The sequence below is a fragment of the Oreochromis aureus genome, linkage group 2 (genome assembly GCF_013358895.1).
Source record: "Oreochromis aureus strain Israel breed Guangdong linkage group 2, ZZ_aureus, whole genome shotgun sequence".
Taxonomy (NCBI): domain Eukaryota; kingdom Metazoa; phylum Chordata; class Actinopteri; order Cichliformes; family Cichlidae; genus Oreochromis; species Oreochromis aureus.
In genome coordinates this window covers 5,761,171-5,782,426 of record NC_052943.1, presented here as the reverse complement: position 1 = coordinate 5,782,426, position 21,256 = coordinate 5,761,171, and the positions used below count along the sequence as shown (strand labels likewise).

Here is a 21,256-nt window from a genome sequence, read left to right as displayed (position 1 = left end):
CAAGGAGTACTTATTTTCTCTCTTATTTTTAAAATTTAATCTTTAGTGTATGCTACAACCCCAGGGTCTTCTTTCAGACAATACCCCCATTACCAGGCTTACCAGACCTGCTCCTACACAGCAAAGAGAAGCATCCATAGACATATGAACAGTTTCTTTATCATTTCTTTAACAAATGAGAAGACGTCCAGCTTTACATCAAACTTGTAACCAAAAATGATCTGTCTTTTTTAATGGGATCTCAGAGCAAGAATTAGGAACATCCCACCTTCATTTCTCCACCTTTCAGCTTGACAGTGTTCCCACTAGATTTGAACTGACCACTGGTCCTCATATTTTCATTATGACCAATTTTTCTCTGTCTACTGTCTCTATTTAATCTCGGGGTTTTTTGTTTTGTTTTTTGAAGCAGTTATTAGTTTTATCTCCAAATTAAACTAACACTTGATGCTCTCAATTAATATTGCATATGAATAACAATAATGTTTTTCTAACATTATCAATCAGGTTTCTGTGCCCGGCACGACACAGAAACAGTTCTTATCAAGGTGACAAGTCATTTATTTAATTGTTGCTGACCCAGGTGTCTGCTCGATTCTGATTCTTCTGGAACTGCGTTCTGCCTTTGATACACTTGACCATGACATCATTATAAACCACTTTGAATACAGTGTTGTAATCAAGGACATCCTTGCCTGGTTTCAAGAGGGGATTTCTCCTCACCCCTACTCTGACGGTCTTCCTTGGGAGTCAGTTCTTGTTCCTATTTTATGCTCTATTTATGTCATATACAATTATAATAATCTTTGCTGTTTTGCAGATGATACACCACTGTATGTAGCACTGACAGGTAGTAAGATAAATACAACCTCAAGTCTTATGACCTCACTCTCTGATCTTAAATGCTGGAAGTCAGTAAACTTCTTGAAGGTCAGTGATTTCAAATCTGAGGTCCTCTTGTTCACCACCCCCAAACCTGACCTGAACTTGGCAAATAAAACCTGGGAAACCTGATCTTCAAAGCCACTCCACCCACAAGCTGAGTGACTCAGACCTTTGTCTTTACAAACAAGTCACCAGCACACTACATCCATTTTTTCTGCAGCTAAGAATTACTGCAAAAGTTAAACTTTTTTTTATTTTTGCTTTTTGTTTTTGTTTCTATCTCAAGCAGACCCTGAAAAAGTCATCACAGGCTTTCATCTCATCACAACTGGACCTCTGAATAATTTAATAGTTGCTTTCATCATTACAGAAGCCACATCCTATTTGTGGGAAGACATCCATACTCAGATTAGTAAACAAATCAGACAGCAATTAAACTCGAGCTTTTGAACTGTGACCATGTGACAGTTCACCTGGCTAGATTAAGGATCAAATTATGGCAATAAATAAACTTATTGCTGTTGTGGTGCACGCATAAATGTATGCAACTCTCTTGCTTTATAGAAGCTTGTGGAATATTTTTTTTATGCTGCAGGTATGAAGAAAGACTTCCAGAAATAGCTGAAAACAACAATCAATCTAAATTGAGCTGCTGTGAACATTTTTGTAAAAGTTCACTTTCTTGATCAAGGTAAAGACCTTATCATCTTAAATATCTTGGTAAAGGTCAATGTTCAACCAGTCAGCATTTGACAATGAGGCAAAAGTGTAACACAAGTAGAAGAGTGGATAAAACCTCAATTCTCAGTTTGACATGAACATTTGTGTGTATAGACTTTCAGTGTTGGGAAGGCTACTTTTAAAATGTATTCCACTACAGACTACAGAATACATGCCCCCAAATGTTGTTTGTAACATATTCCGTTAAGTTACTCAATGTGAGTAACGTATTCTGAATACTTTGGATTACTTAATATATTGTCATGCTTTTAACAACTACATAAATGTACTATTGCTGTGTGATGTATTACTATTACTGAAGACTACTTGCTACCGAGCTAACCATGTTAGCTGGCGTTAGCTGAGGTTAGTTCAGGGGTCGGCAACATGCGGCTCCTGAGCCGCATGCGGCTCTTTAGTCCTTATAGTGCGGCTCCGCGTGGTTTGGGAAAATAAATTAGAAGTATTTAGCTGAAGTGCATTTTATTTGTGTTTAGTTCTTTTTTTTAAAAAAAACTTGTAGTTCTATATTGGAATATTGTTGTGATTTTGAAATATAAAAATAAAATTATATTTTATTTTATTTTATTTTTTTCTCCGCTCAAAATAAGCGTCACACTCGGGGAAGCCGGTGTACCCGCCGAAACGCCGTGCATTTATCGAGACTTTCAACCCCAGGTAGGCCAATTATGGATCTTCGGATCCACATTATGTCGGCAGCTGTTCTCAACCGTGAACTATGTTAAAACAACCACCGCTCACGCCTCACAGACGACAGCTTACAGTCCTGCGTAAAGATGAAAGCCCGATTTGCAGACGCTGTGCGCCGAGGTTCGGGACCAGAAGTCCCATTGTAAACATATCACGGCAGACCCGACGATGTTTGCATGAACATGCTTTTCAGAATCTCTTTATTGACAACTTTTCACACACGGTTGCTGTACGCATACAGCTGGTTGTAGCTTTTCAGCTCACAGCCCGACATATACCAACAACAGCAGAGAGAGCACAGGCTTTAAGGCGGCGAGGCGTGATTGCGGGTGTCGCTCAGGTGCGTCCGACTCCCATTCAGCGGCACTGCAGACCACGCCCCGCCACACACATTAACAAGGTAAAATAGATATTTAGGCAGAATTTTGCAAATATCTATTTTTTTTTAGCGGCATAGTGCTTTTTTTCCAATTACTTTTTAAAAGGGTGGCGGCTCACAACAGTTTTTGTTTGCTACATGGATCATTTTAGTTCAGCTGGCTGTCTTTCCTTTTGTTATATTTCTTTAAGAGTTCAAAATGTGTTAATTACATAAATAAAATGTAATTTTCTCTGTAGCACTTCATGGATTTCATAAGCAACACACCTTAGTTTCTCTGTGGATTCTTTTAAAAAGCAGTTAAAAACTTTTCTGTTCAAACAAGCCTATTGTTGATCTACGTATTTTATATTCTTTACATTATTTACATTTGATCTTTTACATTGTGTATAATGTCTATTGATTGTATTGTTTATTTTAATATTTGTGTACAGCGCTTTGTGACTGCCTGTCTGTGAAAAGCGCTTAATAAATAAACTTTACTTACTTACTTTAGTTGTTCACACAAAGCACAAAGGTAAAAAAACAATATATACAGTGTTATCTTCACTTTAGATGTCAAAAGGTATTTGCGGCTCCCAGTGTTTTCTTTTGCGTGGAAACCGGGTCCAAGTGGCTCTTTGGGTGTTAAAGGTTGCAGACCCCTGGGTTAGTTCATAGGCTGCTTTAAGAACTGCACATGATTTTTTTTTTTTTTTTTTTTTTTAATTGTACAAGTTAACAAATACAGCGCATATCTTACAAATCAAAAAGAAATGTACAAGTGTAAGTGGTTAAGAACAAAGCAGCCATCGAACAGAGAACAAAAAGAACTGCACATGATTATTTGCAGCTAGCAGGTTGTTAATGCTAGCCATCAAGTCTAACAGTCTGCAGTCTATGAACTAACCTCAGCTAACGCCAGCTAACAATCTTAGCTCGGTGGCAAGTAGTCTTCAGTAATAGTAATAAATCACACAGCAGTAGTACATCAAAGATACTTACGTGGCACATAACCCAGGTAGCTACCATAACTAAAACAACGTAGTTGCACTAGGCTAACGTTAGTTTTTAAAAAAGAACGTACTTCCAGATGTTTCTTTAGGTTGGAGGTGGAGTCTTTTGATGCTGAGAGCAGCTTTGTTGCTGGCAGAGTAGAACTGAACGGTCAGATTTCGTCCATCCTTTTCTTCTTTTTTAAATGTGAAGTGGTGTCAGAATTTCCAAGTAAGAAATGCATTCCTGCCCATGCACTGCTGGCTCTGTCGTGCTGGCTTCGGGTCCACTGTGTAACTTACAGAAACTGGGACCATGACATCATTTAAATTTGAACCTGTGGTGACATGAGCAAGACATTAGGGTAGGAGAATAGACTTCAACAGAAGAAAGAGAGGGCAAGCAGGGTCAGAGATCAAACTGATTCCCGAAACTGAGAGAACAGAATCAAGCAGCACAGACAACAAAGACGCTGGTACATATATGTATAATATAATATCTTTTATTTGTCCCAGAGCATATAATGCACTAAAGGCAGAAATCTGGAAAGCCATGCTATTAATATAGATGTTTCTCTTGTTTTCACAAGCCTAAATAAAAGCCTTGTCCTCACACATGGGCAAGTTCCTTGTAAAGGTTGCTAAAAGGACATGCGATTCAGTGTTCTGTTTCCTGGCACTTTCTGATGTAAGCCCTGGACAGCAGACTTTAATATTAATGCAGGATTTCCTGCAGAAGAAGAAAATAGCAGAAATATTTTAAATACATCGGGAATCATCACAGAAAGTAAAACAAAACTACAAAAGCATTTTAAAGTGTAATACTGTGTCATAGATCAATACGTGTGGCTTAAAAAAATTTTTTCTAAAAAACACACAAACGGGAAAAAAACTTGCTGAGAATCTGTGACTCTTTTTATTCTTCCTCATAACATCCATTAATCAGCCCAACAATACTATGATTATTTCATACAACTGAATCTATCTGTCATTCTTTAGCCAGCATATCAAGGACATGAGAGGACTGCTAGAGCCGTGTGTGCAGCAGAAGCACAGTTAGGCTATAATAGTGATCTTAAGTTCTTCATGTTTTCACATGCTGCTCTCACCATCCACACTAGAAGAGCTCAAACGCTCAGCTCATCACAGGTCCTATCGTGTAGGGGGTCATGGTCACAGCTACTGACAGCCCACTGGTGTGACCAATATGACGTTTTCAGCCTGCATCCCACACTTCAGCACAGTCTGAAAGAGCTGTGATGACACGGAATAAATGCATAAAATAGGCAAGGTCAGCTAACTGTGAAAATTCACCCGTATCTATGAGGAAAAATCACAAGCTCTATCCGCTTACGAAAGTACTTCTTCTGTGGCGCAAATCAAATCTGTCTTAGCATGAGAAAATTCTTACCCGGTGTCAGGGAGTGAAAATAAGGTTTACAGGCAACCAAACTGTACGCAAATGCATAGATTCCAATGTAAAACCACATTTATGATGAAAGTTTAACGAAAGTTTTAAGCTCACACAACTTTATGAGTTATCAGGATGAGTGGATCCTTTTTTTGCCATCATTGCCTATTCAGCTTGTGACAGTTTTCTTGGCAGGTCCCTTTCACTCACTTTACTAAACTTTAGAAGGGAACATCCAATTGCTGTGACATTTAAGTTCAGCACAGTGTCCTCATCTGCTGGCTCATACACGGAGTGCCCATTGATCCTGAGACTCTCTGTGATCCAAGCTATTCTGCATGCTCAAAATGTAAAGGTTTTGAAAAACGTCTTCAGGAAACTAAAGTTTTTTTTGATCGGACCAATATGCCCAAATTATTATGCAGAATGCGTTCACATCAATGATGTTTCTCCATTTCACAGCCATAAGCTAGTTTTAGGAGTGTTAATATATGATGATATGAGAAAATTGTTTTGACACAGCTCAGCTGGTATTAAAATGTGGGTAAAAATGACACCTTTCACATGCTATAACTTGTTTTGACCGACGACCTCTCCCACAGTGATAAGACCTTTCAAAGTTTACCCAAAATGTCATCTTTAAAGTTTTTCCCAGTAATCACCAGTACCGGTGCTTCTGTGTGTCACTCCATGTCACAGACATTAAAATGTTGCAGTATTGCTGATAAAACTATGATAGATACCAAGAGATCTTTTTTATAGAAGAAATCAGTCTGAACAGAAATTAAATTTTGGCTATGGATTGGCCATGGGCTTGGATGGGTGTAAAATTGATTTTGGTTGCAGAACTTAAATGTGTTTTTAGCTCTGAAACTTTAATGTGGCACCAAATCTGCTGTATTTATGAAGTCATAAAGGATTAAGATTGCCAGAAAATAACATGGAGGTAAACATTCCCAATTGGGAAAATATTTATAGAGTGTTTATTATGTAGAACTGAAAATTTATATCCATTTTTAAATCCATTCATACATCAATCCACTTCCTTCTATTTATTCAGAGCCACAGGGAGAGAAGCAGTGCACACCCAGATTGCCAGCCTGTTGCAGGGCTGACACAGAGAGACAGACAGCCATTCACACTCACATTCAGACCTATGGACAATGTTGTATCACCAGTTAACCTAATCCAACTAACTGCATGTCTCTGGACGGGGAAAGGCCCCCTTATATGTATATACTAAAATTATTTTTTATACAAAAGTTGAGCTGATTTTGTTGTCCTTGTTTCACTGAATTAATATAAACAAATTTCAATCTCTAAAAAATGTTGAACTGTATATCTTAAACTGAATGAGGACCAATTGACCAGATATGCGTGCTTGGTAATGCTTATTACCTAGAGAATGTGCTGAAATGTTGAAATCGCCTCATATTCAGATGTGAAATTGTTAAAAAAGAATATGTATTGAAACAGAAACTGAAATCAGCAGTCTCCTGGCAAACTTGTTTTCCTCAGGTTATTGTTGTTTCGTATCATCCGGTGAATTGAGCAACTCAAGTTTCAGAAGAGGTGCGCAGCTGTTGTTTGGTTTGTTGACAGTGACACATAAATTCTATTAAGGTCTGACCTCGAGAAACTGGCCCTGCATCTTTAAGAGTGCACATTCCCACATGAGGCTAACATGTTCAGATGCTGTCAGATTGACGGAAAGGCGTGCACGTCTGAAAGGTGACTGATTGTAACTCGCTATTTTCTGCTTTTTCAGAGGAATGCTAACTAGACAGCATTAGAGGTCCTCTGAAGTGCTACACGCTCTAAATATCATGCAGTCTAGAATGTTTAAGAAACCATTTAAAAATGAAGAAATATACAATGTGCATTGCAGTCACGGTTCATCGTTCTTGACTTGTTGTCATTGCCTTTGTAACACTATTCACTTTGAGCATTATTCTGAATAATAGGCTCTACGGTTGCTATAAGTTCCACTCCCAGCTCTTTGCTGTACAGAGTTAAAGAAACTGTAAGAGTGGTAACATTATGTTGTTGAACTGCTGTCCTGACCTTTTTCTAGTCTGCAGGGAACATGGCAATTTACAACAGAAAACAACAGTGAAAGCCATCCCGCTCTATTCTCCAGTGATGAACTTAACCAATGCATGCACCACACCTGCATTATTACAGCACTGTTCATGCCAACCCACTGCAGCCTCGCCCTCTTAATAAAGTAATGTCTGGAGTGGCTGTGAGAGCCTTGTCTGGGAGGGTATGCAATGGGCTGGGGAGTAATGAGCAAGTCTGAGATAAATAATGGATCGCCGTCATTCACATTACAGAGGAAATGACTGTAATGGTGCTTGCAGGGTGAAAGACCTCCATCTAACACATTAACACTCGGGACAAAGACAGAGAGGAAAGGGGGGACCAAGGGAAGGAAGAGGATGAGTGGATGGCATCAATGTGTGGGAGGAGAAAGAGATCATCACCCACAAAACACGCTGCCACTTGAGACTGGCACAAAATGAAGTGAGAAAGGAAAGAAAGGAAACGAGCGCACGACTATTTTGAGGTTGAGATCGATTTAAACACCTGAAAGCTTCATTACCAATGTGACTTATATCTGAAGGAAGTTCTCTTTCATATTCTGATACCTTCCTTCTCCAGCCCCCCTCCCACTGCTGTGCTCTCTCACTCTCTCTATCCACTATGCTCTTCCAGGGCATTAGAAACAGAATGGTCTGAATGTGAGCCTACAATAGTGGAGATAAATGGGATTTGAAGCACAGGCTATAAGGAGTGGCAGTCATTAGACAGTAAGTGAGCCAAGCGAGTTGTTAGGACATGAGCTGTTCTAGTCGTTAGGAAGGGATGGAGGGAGAGAAAGAGATGGAGCAATGGAGGGAAGGAAGGAGGCCACTGGCTGTTTGTTCTAGGACTAAGTGCTGGATAATGAGATCAGACTGACATGACCCCCAGAGCTGAGAGAGACAGCTTTGGCATTACACCTCTCTCTCTCTATCCCTCTGTTTCTCAATCTCATTCTCTTTGTCTTACACATACTTTCTCTCTCTTTGTGTGCGTATCTTTCTTTGTCTTGTGCAAACTACATCTTCATCAACCAGTGGTATGTGAGCTCTAAAGCTAATAAACCACTGGCATTGTATAAATCTAAACAATAAAAAAAAGACTACGCTTAGGTTAAACCTTTAATTCGCTGAATCGAGGTGAGCACAGAGAAGACGTTAGTAAAAACTGTAAAGGCTCGAGAGAGCAGGCAGGGAATGTGCTATTTTCAGAAATTTTCAGAGGCAACAGAAGGAACTAAAATTACGGGTGCGTTATATTTTATTTCACAAGCTCGAGGCCCTCACTATACACTAAAGCACTTGTCAGATGATCAAACAGTGTCTGAAATCCATCTCCCTCAGCTTATAATTTCTATGCAATCTGACAAGCACACCCACTTCATACAATAATGGGCCAGGTGTGAAGTGAAGCTTCTGTGCAATAGTGATATTTCTTCCAGTGTTTCCCCCTCGTAGAGCTCGGCAACAATGAGGAGCATGAGGCAGAGGATAACTGGCTCTTCTAAACTTCCACGGGAGCTCTCAGAAGCAAAGTCATGTAGTCATATAAAACGGGCATGCAGTACTTTTGAAGTCTGCAGCAACTTGTCCTCCACCCTGCTGTGTAAAAGAAAATCCTGTAACACTTTAAAATGAGGGAATTTTCCAGGGTTTTTTTTCCTTATTTTTTCAATCACACATTAAATTTTACAATTTACCAAAACTTTTTAAAATGGTTTATGTACTGGCAGAAAATTACTGGGACATTTCCCTTTTTTTTTTTACAGTGTTGTTCACTTCGTAAAGTGATCAAAAGGTTACTTTCAGTAGACAGATCACCATTCCACAAGGTATTAGTGTTTGGAAAGATGAGGTACTTGGATCATAATGTCATCTCTGGACCAAGAGACACCAGCGTCTTTGCACGTTTAGCTAAAAACGTTAAGTCATATCAAAGCCATGTTAGCACAACCTAAAAATTATAAATGTAAGCCGACCATACTGAAAGTGTCCTCAAAGTGTGAAAAGTGAACATAGTTGAAAAAGAAAGTCACTTTATATAAATACTAGGTTCTGAATACTCCTATATTTCATGAATGCCCAATGTGACTATCTGCAATACTGATCTTAAGGTCTAACATTGCTAACATGTCCTGTTTTTACAAAAAGCATTAAAAATACACTCTGTTAAATAGGATTGGTTGAGAGATTTTGATTCAGTTCAGTCATCTGAATCCTCTAAACCAATTGAGTTTTTTAAGTATAGGGTGATGCTCTCCCTGTAGGCTGCAAAATTGCAGGGCACACTAATCATATGCAGTTATCCAGTGGAAGTAAATCAATATCCTCCCAAAGAGAAATCTCCAGGCTTTTTTACCAAACTCACTCTATAAACTTTTTCCCCCCACATGTATACACAGGGAGTAAAAAATCCACCAAGTCTTACGTATGTTGTCTCATTACAATAAAAGAAAAATTACGGGGGCAATTTTCGCTTTTACTAAAACATGTCTATCAACCAAACTGTAGCAGCATATCTCAGCAAAGTCATCAGGCAGCTAGAAATACTATCCACAGGCAAAGAAATGACTCTAATGTAACTGTAGTACATGAAGGAATCGGGCGTGCCCCAAAGCCCCAAGCAATCTCTTCAGTCTGCAGACAGCAGTTCGCCATAAGGGAGCTGTTCGGGGGGTACCGCAGATGTATGAGAGCTGGTATCAGCATCAGCCAAAGCTAGCACAGTCAGGACCATTTAATTATACAGGTTTGTGTGGGTACAGCATATAGGAAGTCTTAGGGAGAAGAAATGCTCCTTAAAGCAGGCCACACGTTGTTCCACAATCCTCTGGTGAGCTTGTAGGACTATTCAACATTTGATATGCTCCTACAGTATTTATATGGCTGGTAGTTAGTCTGGTAATATACTGTATAAAAGCCAATACGCAGCCCCAGACTTCAGAGCGCAAGCATATGGCTGTTTCCTGGAGGCAGTACTTACCCGTGCTGACCCGACCGATGACTAACCTGCAAAGTACCATTACGAATGGTTCATTTTTGGCTAGAATTACCTGAGCTAGGCCTAACTGTAATTGTAAACAGCATACGATTTTCATAGAGACTCTCTAAATGGGGAGGAAAAACACACAAAAAGTTAAGATGTTATTTGTGAAAGAGGGACTGATAGCTCATCACAGACTGTTTTTATGTTTTTCTGTGTTGAATTAAAAAAAAAAAAATCTAATACTTTTACACAGGGTTTTTTTTCCCCTCTCTCTGTGTGTGCACTAAAAAAGGTTATGTTGGAAAAGGTGGCAGCTGCAGGCCATTTATCCAGAAGATGATTTTTTTTTCTTTTTTTACAGTTCTGCAGCCACTTTTGTGCAAAATGAATCCAGGTGGCCATTGTTTTTGCCAAAGAACAGATAGGCAAGCTTTAGAACAGTGAATGTCTATTAATGACTGTTTGACTGACAGTTGTTTGAATGCAGCCCTCATTTCTTATTTGGCAGCTGATTGATTGAGTTCTTGGATGACTAGGATGAACGCCTTTAGATTTGTGAAGTTGCTAGTGTATAATTTGTGGGCTTTGATGTCCCAGAGTAAGTAACTAAATTGCATTATATTACCTCTTTTCTAAAATCTGAAGAATTAGTTAGTTGTTAGCCTCTATTTCCACCTCTTCTGTTTTTGTGATGGGAATGCTGCTACAAGTCTTAAGTATATTATTCAGTTAGACTTGAATCATACACTTTAGACTTGTAGCAAATCTAAACTCCAGCATGATTGCCTCAAACCAAAAAGACTTGGTTTGAAGGTTGGAAAAACATGGTTCAGACCTTGTACATTTGTAAAACCTTCATTTTTTTCTTTTAGTTTGGTTTTAGTTTAATAATTGCACACCACTGCTTCTCTCTTTTTACAAATTTCTCTGCCTTTTCAGATGAGCAACCATAGGGACAGTCGCCAGAGGATTGAGATGACCAGGTCAATAGAGCTGCCAGAGGCCAGAAGAATTAATTACTCAAACTTTCTTATTACTGATTTCATAAATGTCTTTTTTTAGAGAAAGCATATGGTAGGGTGCCAAGAAAAGAACTGTTTTACTGCATTAGGAAGTCAGGACATATATGAGGACAACGAGACAGTAGAGGAGACCGAGGGGTTCAAGGTGGGGGTGGAATTAAATCAAAGATCAGCTATGAGCCCCTTCTTTCTTGCATCGGTTATGGACAAGCTGAAAGATGGGGTCAAGCAGGAGTCTCCATCTGCAGTAATGTTCGCAAGTGTCATTGTGATGTGTAGTGAGAGCAGGAAGCAGTTTAAAGAGAGATTAGAGAGGTGAAGGTATGCTCTGGAGAGAAGAGGAATGAAAGTAAGTAGAAGCAAGAGAATGCACTTGAATGACAGGTGAAACAGTGAAAATGCAAAAAGCAGAGGTAGTGAAGGTGGATGAGTAAATACTCTGGGTCTAAACCATCTAAAGCAACGGAAAGAGGTGAAGAAGCATCTCAGAGGTGATTTGTGACTGAAGGATAGCAGCCAGAGTGAAAGGAAAGCTTTAAAAGACTGTAGTGAGATCTGGGCTCATGTATAGTTTGGAGAAGATGGCACTAACAAAAAGACAAGAGGCTGAGCTGGAGGTAGCAGAGGCTGAGCTGGAGGTAGCAGAGTTAAGGATGTTAAGATTTTCATTGGAAATGACCAGAATAAACAGGATTGGAAGTGGATATATGAGAGGGCCAGCTCAAATTGAGCTGTTCCAAGCAGTTTGGACATGTGCAGAGGAGGAATCCTATGTTGAACAAAGGATGTCGAACAATAAGCTGCCAGGCAGGAGGAAAACTGGAAGACCAAAAAAACTCAAAGTTAATGGATGTAGTGAAGAACGACATGCAGACGCGTGGTGTGGCAGAGGATTCCAGGGATAGGGTGAGATGGAGAAAGATGAAGAAAGATTAATGGGGGGGGGGGGATGTGATATATCATTACATAAATTTTAATATTGACAAAACATAACCCCAGCAAATACAAAATGCAAGAAATTTAAATTGACTTTATTGAAAAAGGAATCTGTGCTCTCGTTAAATCATGAATTAACTGTGATTAACCACATGTTTTAGAAAGTTTAGTTACATTTTACTATCCACACCCAGGCCTGATTACTACTACGCCTGCTGAATCAACAAAACACTGAACTAGAACCTGTCTGACAAAATGAAGTAGGCTAAAAGATCTCCAGAAGCAATGTGTCATGCACTGAAACTGCTGATGACATGTGTCAGTCTGAAAGGGTTACAAAGTCAAGTCTTTGGTATTCCAACCAGTCACAGTGAGTCATTTTCCACAAATAGAGTAAACTTGAAACAGTAGTAAACCTTACCAGGTGTGGCCAAAATTACTCCATCGCACATTGATGACTCATTGAGGTCACAAAAGAACTGAAAACAAAATCTAAACAACTGCAGGACTCAATTGGCTCTGTTAAGGTCAGTGTTCATGTTTTAACAATAAGAAAGAGACTGGGCTATCATGGTTTCGCAATTACCAGACTGAAGGAGCAGACTCAGACAACTGTAGAAAGGTTTAAAAGATTTATTTACAAACTGGACTGAATAATGCACCAGCAGTAGATTTATTGAGCAGGAGCTAACTTCAACACTGATGACCAGAGAGAGTCTGCAGAGAGGGAGAGAGGCTATTAGCAAAGACCAACAGTGAAAGGGAAGCAGTAATTGCACTGCGAGTTTTTACTTTGAGTCCTTACTTGAGAGCTGACAGAGCTGCACTGCGAGAGGGATTGCTGTGGAACAGGTTTGAATCCAAAGGCAATGGAAAGAGTTCAGCAGAAAGTAGGTAGGCAGGTGAGTTTCAGGTAAGTCCTTTTTTCCATGGAGAGCCACAAGGCTAGTGTGCTGATGAGTAGTCTGACTGTGAGCTTTGGACTCCATGAGAGAAAACAGGTAAGTACTTCTGTTGGTGAGGCAGGAAATATAGGTGAGGCACAAGAGAGCAGATGAGAAACAAGTGTTTCAGAGCAAAACATACAAAGGCAAAAGTCAAACAAAGGGTGCCAATTTACCGTCATGGTGCAGGCAACGATTTGGCAGAGGATCACTGCCACAGCCAGTCATTTAATACTCAGCACTTGATGGAGCAATGAATTGCAGGTGTGTGAGAGCATGCCCAGGAAAGGCAGCACTGCCCAGAGGCAGAGGCAAAAATGATCTGCCCACCTGAGAGAAAAAAGAAAGAAAGGGGGGCAGAGAGAGAGAGTAGAGAAAACAGACTGAAATGGCAAAAATCATATCACATTTGTCAAAAAAAACCATCTTGATTATTTCCAAGACCTTTGGGAAAATCTTCACTGGACTGACGAGACAAAAGTTTGAGTGATCTGGCAAAGCACTAATACAGAATTTCATAAAAAGAATATCATACCATCAGTCAAACATGATGATTGTGGTGTGATGGTGTGTGGCTGCTTTGCTGCTTCAGGACCTGGTAGACTTTTTAATTGGAGAGTTTTACTCTAGTGGACAGATATGTGAAAATTATGCTCTTTAATATGAATGGTCGCCTTCCTCTGTTATTTGCATAGACGTCATCTCACATACAGCGATTCCTGACATCTGTATATTTAAATTTCCCAATTCCAATCCCAAATCCCAATTCTTTTGATTTTCATATTCATCATCATCCTGCAAGTTCAGTATTATGTTCTTTATTTGCATTTGTTTCACATTCAACATATGCTGTCTGCACATAACTTTACGGTCACCGAAAATTTGATACTGTAACAGTTTTTCTGTGAGAAACCCGCAAATATGGAATAAAGAAATCAAAACAGTGCCACAGGCTTGGCAGAAAATGCTTGTATGGTTGTACACCTCTGAACTAAAGCTCAGGGCCATGACATTATATATAAAGTCTACATCAAATTTCATAAACATCTGACTGCTTTCAAGTCAGCAGCATACAGCAAACACTGGAAAAACACATGAAGGACCTGAAAGAAGAACAGAAACTTGACTTCCTTGAAATTCAAGCTTTCAAACACCCTCCTCCAAAACCAAGGAAATCGGACAGTTCTTGGAATGACGAGGTAATATAATGGAGTAGTGTCTATGTCACTGAAAAGCCTTTCAAGATCAGCAAGATGACTTTTTTTATATAAGGATGCATTAATATAATTACCACACTCTTTTATGAGAATTATGCGTTTATGTTTGCACACCATTAAAATGCTGCATAGAGATCTGCTCTTTGCACAGGACATTTTAATGGGTGGAATCAAATGGTCCAGGATTATGGTGCCAGCTGTGGTATGGGGGTAAAAGCCTCAGGGGTCAAGGAAAAACGCTTCTATTTTCAAAGAGCACTTTAGTCTAGCAGACCTAACTATGTGCAGCACCAAGGAAAGTGTCGCATGCTGACATTCTTAAACTAAAGTAACAGGATCCATACATGTAAGATGTCTCTTACACATGAATTTAACCCTTGTATGGTGTTCGTATTTTTGTTACTCAGCCAGTGTTCATGGGTCTGGTGGACCCGCTAGAGTTTTGACTTTCCAATTAACACTATCAAACAATTTTATGTTAAATTACTCAACAGATGTTTACTTTATCCCAATTACGAGCCATGTGAACAGCAAACATGGTTAATTTTTTCCTTTTACCTTTGTTCGATCACATTTATGAATTAATGTGCTTCTCGTTGTTTGTCAATAAAATGTTATAAAAAAAATAAAATCAGTTCTAATCAAGTGTACATATCCTTATACCATATTTTGCAGGTTTTGATGGTATATACTGCCTAAAGGGGCAACGGCCTCTAAATGGCATGGGTCTCACAGACCCGAACACCATACAAGGGTTAACTTGCTGCACTGTAATAAATCATGTGATATGATTTATGAATGCAAACACCTTTCTTACAGTGTTGCTAGTTGTGCATGTTGTGTGTTCATATTCCAGCTATTTCAAATGTACAATTGAGAGAGAGCACACTAGCAAATAACATTTTACAGAATTTTGCAACTGCCATACCCAAGACTAAAACTATCTTATGTTTTTACATTGCATTGTTAATACTGTTCTTTCCCTCCTTACCTGATGCTGTGATAACAGTGTTTTTCAATAGTGGCACTATGGAAAAACAACAGGACTTCAAAGTAATGTCGAACAGGTTTGCTGAGACAATCTTTGTCAAGTTTTTCTTTACTTTTTCTGTGCTTTGCTGCCACACACACACACACACACACACACACACACACACACATGCATAAGGCTAGAAAAGAGTGATTTGTGTAAAGAGGCTTTAACAGAAACAGGAGGGGGGCTGCTGAAACATTTCTCTCTTTCTTTTTTCTCCATCCAACTGACGAGGGATATTTGGAGAAACTGCAACTATATTAATTTTCAAATACATGTCTGTGGAGAATTCTGCTCGAATTTTCAGCTACATGATAACCAGTGCGTGTTTCCCAGCACATAGGTGCATAATATTGGGCTTCACAGAAACGTAAGCGTGTTCTTTTGAATACTTCAGACTATTTTTCTGTACAATTCGGAATCATGGTTCTGCCATGACTCATTCCATTATCTTCAGTGCTAGCTATTCTCTCAAGCCACAGTCAGTTTTACGGTTTCTTTACACGTACCAACAGTATTTCTCTCTGTGGACCCATCCTCCATTTCGCCTTTATCTTCAGGCCTGTCTTCTTACCAGCCATGCTCACCTTCAGCCGCACTTACTAGCTAGACAATTTTGCCTTTTTACAATAAAGCTTTTAAATCTTCTCTCTGTGTCTGTGTGCTGTGTGTGTTTGGGCCCACCATGTTGTTTTAAAGAACAAAGACATGTGTTAAACTTTAAGATTAACACAAGTCTTTGTGAGTTTAGCCTTGTGAGTGAGGTCCGAGCTGTGATTGATGAGTCAGTCAAAGTCTCTGTGTTGATGAGACGACTGTTTAACACGCACCAGCCTGAATACGGTTGCTGTGTTTTGAATGGTATCGACTCATTCTGAATCATCTTTGGAAAAAAATGAAGCTATACATTATTTGAAAGCACAAAGCTTCACAATTTAAAAAACTACACTATTCTAGGATACCAAGACCACAGCTGAAGCAGTTCACCATTTTGTAGTCAAATGTACATTAGCTGAACAAAATGCTCCTGAGCTTTTAGTCCATGTAAGTCTGTGGATATGGATATGTTATTTTGAAGTTGCATCTACAGTCGTTTCGTCCTGCTCATCTATTTCATAACTTCTATTCCTCTTTTTAGGCATGTGTCCGTTTAGCAGTTAATTCCTAAGGTGAGCTCCAAGATGAGTTAAAACTGCATGACAAAGGAGAGATGGGCTCTTCTGGCAAATCAACAAAGTGCCACAGCGAAGCAAAATGTGATACGTGCTGCTGGGTTTGTGGAATCGCAGGATGGGGAAATTGAAATCAGCTGGCTTTTCTATTTGATAAAATGCATGTGAGCAATTTAGGGGAAATCTTTTGATAAAGCAGCATGGGCCTCTCCTTTTTTTTCACTTAGAGGTTTTATTTCAATCACATTTTTAGCAGAATAACCCACCTCTGCCAATGAAAGGATTCACACCTAGATCAGTGTTAATGAACTGGGAAAATAGAGGGGAGTGGATGTGAAAAAAAACTGGGCTTTAATGTTGAAGTGATTAAAATTGGACAAAAATAGATAATGGCACTTTTGTGGACAGTATTTCTGGCCCAAAGTGAATGACTGAATAGTTTCTATGGGCATATCAGATGGTTTGATACTAAGCGAGTTTGTACTTATATGTTCTGCCTCCTGGAGCTAGCAACTCCAGCACGACAAAAGATCTTTCTTTCTCTCTGTTATTCAATTCTAATATGTTACACAATAAAATGGCAGTCAAATAAATAGCAGAGTGGCAGAATGGCTTGCTTTAAGCTTTCCAGGTGGTGAGTGAGTGCATATTCTTCCCCTTCTTCTTTCTTATAGCTGTATACTTTTGCTGTGGTGATCGTTGGGTATTTCAAACTGATACAAAGGAACTCAACCGAATGGGAGCTTGAGGGCTTGTCGGATTCCTTCATGTACCGCAGTCAGACAGTAGACTTACTGCTTGTTAGCCTGTTGGCCTATTAGCCTGTGCATATTACTTTCTGATTTCTGCTGCCTGACAACTTTGGAGAGACTTGCTGCAGCAGCTGCAGTTTGTTAAAGTTACAGAACTTTTAGATCCTTGAGAATCCTTTCTGGTATCCCTGTGCTGGTCTTGGCAGGATCCAATTAATAAGTTGGTTGCACAGCTTAGTGTATGCTGTTCCTACTTGCTGCTTTGCCCTGAAGTCTGAGGCATCTTCACTGTCCTACAAATGACCTCTTGTTTCAGTTCTTTTATTAAGTCCAGTCTTTATCAGCTCTTTCTCAGATATTTTAGTATTACTTACCCTTTTGAAGCAACCAACCTTTTCATTGAACTGCTTCTTTTTCCTCTCCATTTACAAATTCACCTGCTGCAGCAAGATATTCTCATGGCAGGTTATTGTGCTTTGGTTTCAGTAAGGACCATCCAGAAATAGGCTTACATTTTTAATCTCTTAGCCACGTTCCCCCCTTTTTTTCCAGCAGGTGTGTTTGGTTAATCCTTTTATATGACTGACTTTGGTTGGAATCCTTAAATCATTAAGATTCTTGGTGTCAGCAACTTTCATGTCCCAGCTTGGCACTTTAAAACACTATATCTGAAGGCTGGAAGGGTGCATGTGTTTCTTGAGCTTCGGAGCCTCAGTTTGAGCTTAATCACCTGTCTGACTATGTCAAGATATTGCACATAGCACACTTGAATAATCAGTGTATATACTGTATACACAGTATGTGTGTGTATATATAGCTGTTCTTTGTATTATTATTTGGAAAGGGTTTCTCTATTTTGAGAAGGTTAACTTCTGTTGATTTGATCTGGACCTGTTTTGCTTCTGTGGAAGCTTCAAAATCAGCCTTTAGGTTTGTTTTCTAGTCTGGGAGATAGTACAGAACCTCATTGTGTTCTTTTATCTAAAAGGAAGATTAGACATAGAAGGAAGCATGAGGAAAATTCTCTGTTTGGAAGAAAACGCTTCAGAACTGAATTAGATTGTGCCTGTATTAACACATATCCTCTTCTCGCTTTTCCTTGACTACCTTGTTCTTTCTTTGTCTATATTTTATACTATGCATCTCTTGAACAAGTATTTGTCAGTGGTATAAGTCGACGAGTCTCTACAAGGTTTCCATGACACATCCCTCAGTTTGACTGTTCCATTTCTAATTGGTTCTTGACTATGAAATTATGCTGTTTCCACCAGAAAAAATGGCACACATGGATTCACAGATGAGCAGTGAATATTGTAGGAAAGATTGTACAACAAACTGTGTGCGCTGTATCCTGTGTCAGCATAAAAAAAGCTGAGTTGAGTTTTCAGGAAACAGATACAGCAGTACTATCTAGTCTGAGCACAGTACACATAAGTATTCATGGGTGGCTCCCACTTGAGCTCATCAGCTGTATCCTATATCACCAGCACGTGAGTCAGGTTTCCAGTAGGCAGGCTCAGTAGTCCCAACACATATTGATTAGAAGCACCTGAATGAGAACAGTCTGCAGCTTTCAGTACCATCTGTTCACTAAGAGTTTGCAAATAGTAGTGAAATGTGTAAGAAAAAAAGATTTTTTTTCAGTAATATACCATTCACTAAAAATTTAGATTGAGATATGTGAATATGCTTTTGTAGCTTACAGAGATCCTCTGCCAACACCTTAATAAGAATATACTTTGTGACAAATAAATAACAGATTAAAATTATTACCTCTCTCTCCAGTCAGTTTCTCATTTCATAGCTGGACTCCAAGTCCACAAGTTTCGAGTCCCACGGATGGACTCCAAAATCCACAAATTTGGGCTGCTGCAGGCGACATTAGTCCGTGTTCTGCTCAGTGAGCTCAGTTTTCCTTCTGCAGTTCTCCTTCTGCTTAGAATGGCCATCCAGCTTGCAGTGGATCTACAGAGAACAAGGACTACAGTCAAAAGCTGTAGTCTAAGACGCTAGAGTTGGAGTCCATCTGGCGCCAATCTAGAGACTCACTGAAGAGGCAGCTAAATGATACAAAAGACTGCAATAACAGCAACCTGCCCACCCAAGGTGAACATGTAAAGGAAAGGGCCTGGGCTAGATGCTTAGCAATGACTTAACTGTCAAAATAAGAGCAAGCAGATTATCCAATAATAAGTCAGTTGCAGATGGTGTCATTCTCTCAGAGGGCTTTAAAAAATAAAACAAAATCCAAATTTAGTTGCCAAATGTACTTGGGTGGCCGTTGATAAACCTGGGTGGCTGCCCAAGTGCAGACTGTGTGTGGGAAACTATTGGGCTCATGATGGACAGTAAAAAAGATCCAATTTGATGCAGCAGTATTTAATGTGTCATTTATTTTTCCTTTCCTCTTCTTCTTCTTCTTCAGTGTCAAAACCTGCTGTTACCCACAATGCAACTTGACTGCTGACTGTCTGTTCAGAGATTTGTTTGTGCTATGCTTGTGTCAGCTAATGTAGCCTTAAGCTGCTAGCCTCAAGCGGAGATGAGGAACAGGTTACAGATGGTAAACTCACATTTTTTTGTCTTTGTCAAACTTCTAGTCTTTACGCTCAACCAACATAACTTAAGGCAATTGAGAAGACTTCACGAAGCTCCCTCTGGGGCCACAAAAGGCTTTAAACAAGCCCCCCCCCCCCACACACACACACACATTTGCAGTAGCATTCACTGAGACCTGTAAACAGCCTTTGATGTACAAAATTGTTGAAATTTCCCTTTAAACCCTGGGATGAAAACATGCGTCACCACCCACACCGCTAAGAGGAAGCAACACTGTGTCAAAGTAACTGTTTCACCATGGAGTCACTTTGTAACATTAAATTAACATTACGACCACTGGCAATGTGGAAGCATGGTGATATTTATACTGCAAGTCATGGGAATAAGGGGCAAATCAACCTTCTTTGATTAGACGCCACCCACAAAAACGCCCCACAAAAAAACAAAAAAAAGCTTCCATAAATGACTGCTACTAATGAGCACATGAAATCAATTTATTTCGTATTTGAGCTGTAATGAAAAGATCATACTGGTGATGCGGAAAATATCTGGCAAAACAACAGATGTGAGTGAGCAGAGAGTATTAAATTCAGCCTTATAGTTTCCCCTCACTAAGATCTGCAGGTGCTCTTGGAGGAACCGCAGAGACCACAGCAAATCGCAGAGTATCTTGCCTGGATACAGCTGAGCTCTAGGCTGGGGTCAAAACCTGGCAGGTGGTGTTCCACAGCTGCCCCAAAACATCACTCTCAGTTGAGCCATAACAGAGACCAGCAGATGGACTGTTGATTTGTATTGTTGATTTTTATCTACCACACTTTTGCATTTATCCACCTAACACAACTGTTCAATAATTACAAAAGGTTGTATTTAAAGTGTTTAAGTGCAGTGATCTCTTCATGGGTCTAGATGACAATTGCACGAAGAGTGCTGCATAGTAAAAAACAACATTGAATTACCAGAAGCCTATTTCAAACTCGACTTATAGGACTTATAGGTTATCCCAATTCTATACTCTGTGCCTTGTGGTAACACTGAGGCTAATGTCTGCCAGTCTAGACAATGATTGTCTGTCTATAACCTTTGGCAACCAGTTGTTACAGTGCTTCACATTGTGATTAGGCCCTGTTTCTTCACTGAAGACGTGCTCCAAGTGGAGTGAAGATACTTTGTGACAAAGGCATTTGAGGAAGAGGTGAAGACCCCAGAAAACAGCATTTATCTTGTTGATAACCCTGTTGCCCTCCAGTACAGCCAGGATGCCCTTCAGAAACTGTTATCTAGAATAAAAACCCTTGCTGAGATTTCAGGCTTTTTGGGTCCCTCACTCTCTTGTTTTACCATTGATTGAGGAACTGGACTGAAGTAATAGGAACTCTGTGATTTTGAAAATTGGTCTGTCAAGGTACCCATTTAAGACCCCACTTAATGCCCCTGCATTTGAGGTTTGAATTTTTTCCCTTCACTTCCA

The 21,256-nt window shown here is 39.6% G+C and overlaps 1 long non-coding RNA gene across 1 annotated transcript; it reads right to left on the bottom strand.

Annotated features, from left to right (window-relative positions):
* Window positions 1–12,721: 12,721 nt before the first annotated feature.
* On the bottom strand, window positions 12,722–19,014 carry LOC116315136. Its single transcript, XR_004199079.2, has 4 exons — window positions 19,000–19,014; window positions 13,229–13,382; window positions 12,914–13,119; window positions 12,722–12,825 (listed from the first exon to the last, which is right to left on the bottom strand). It is a non-coding gene; the product is annotated as an uncharacterized LOC116315136 (long non-coding RNA).
* Between the last annotated feature and the right edge of the window lie 2,242 nt (window positions 19,015–21,256).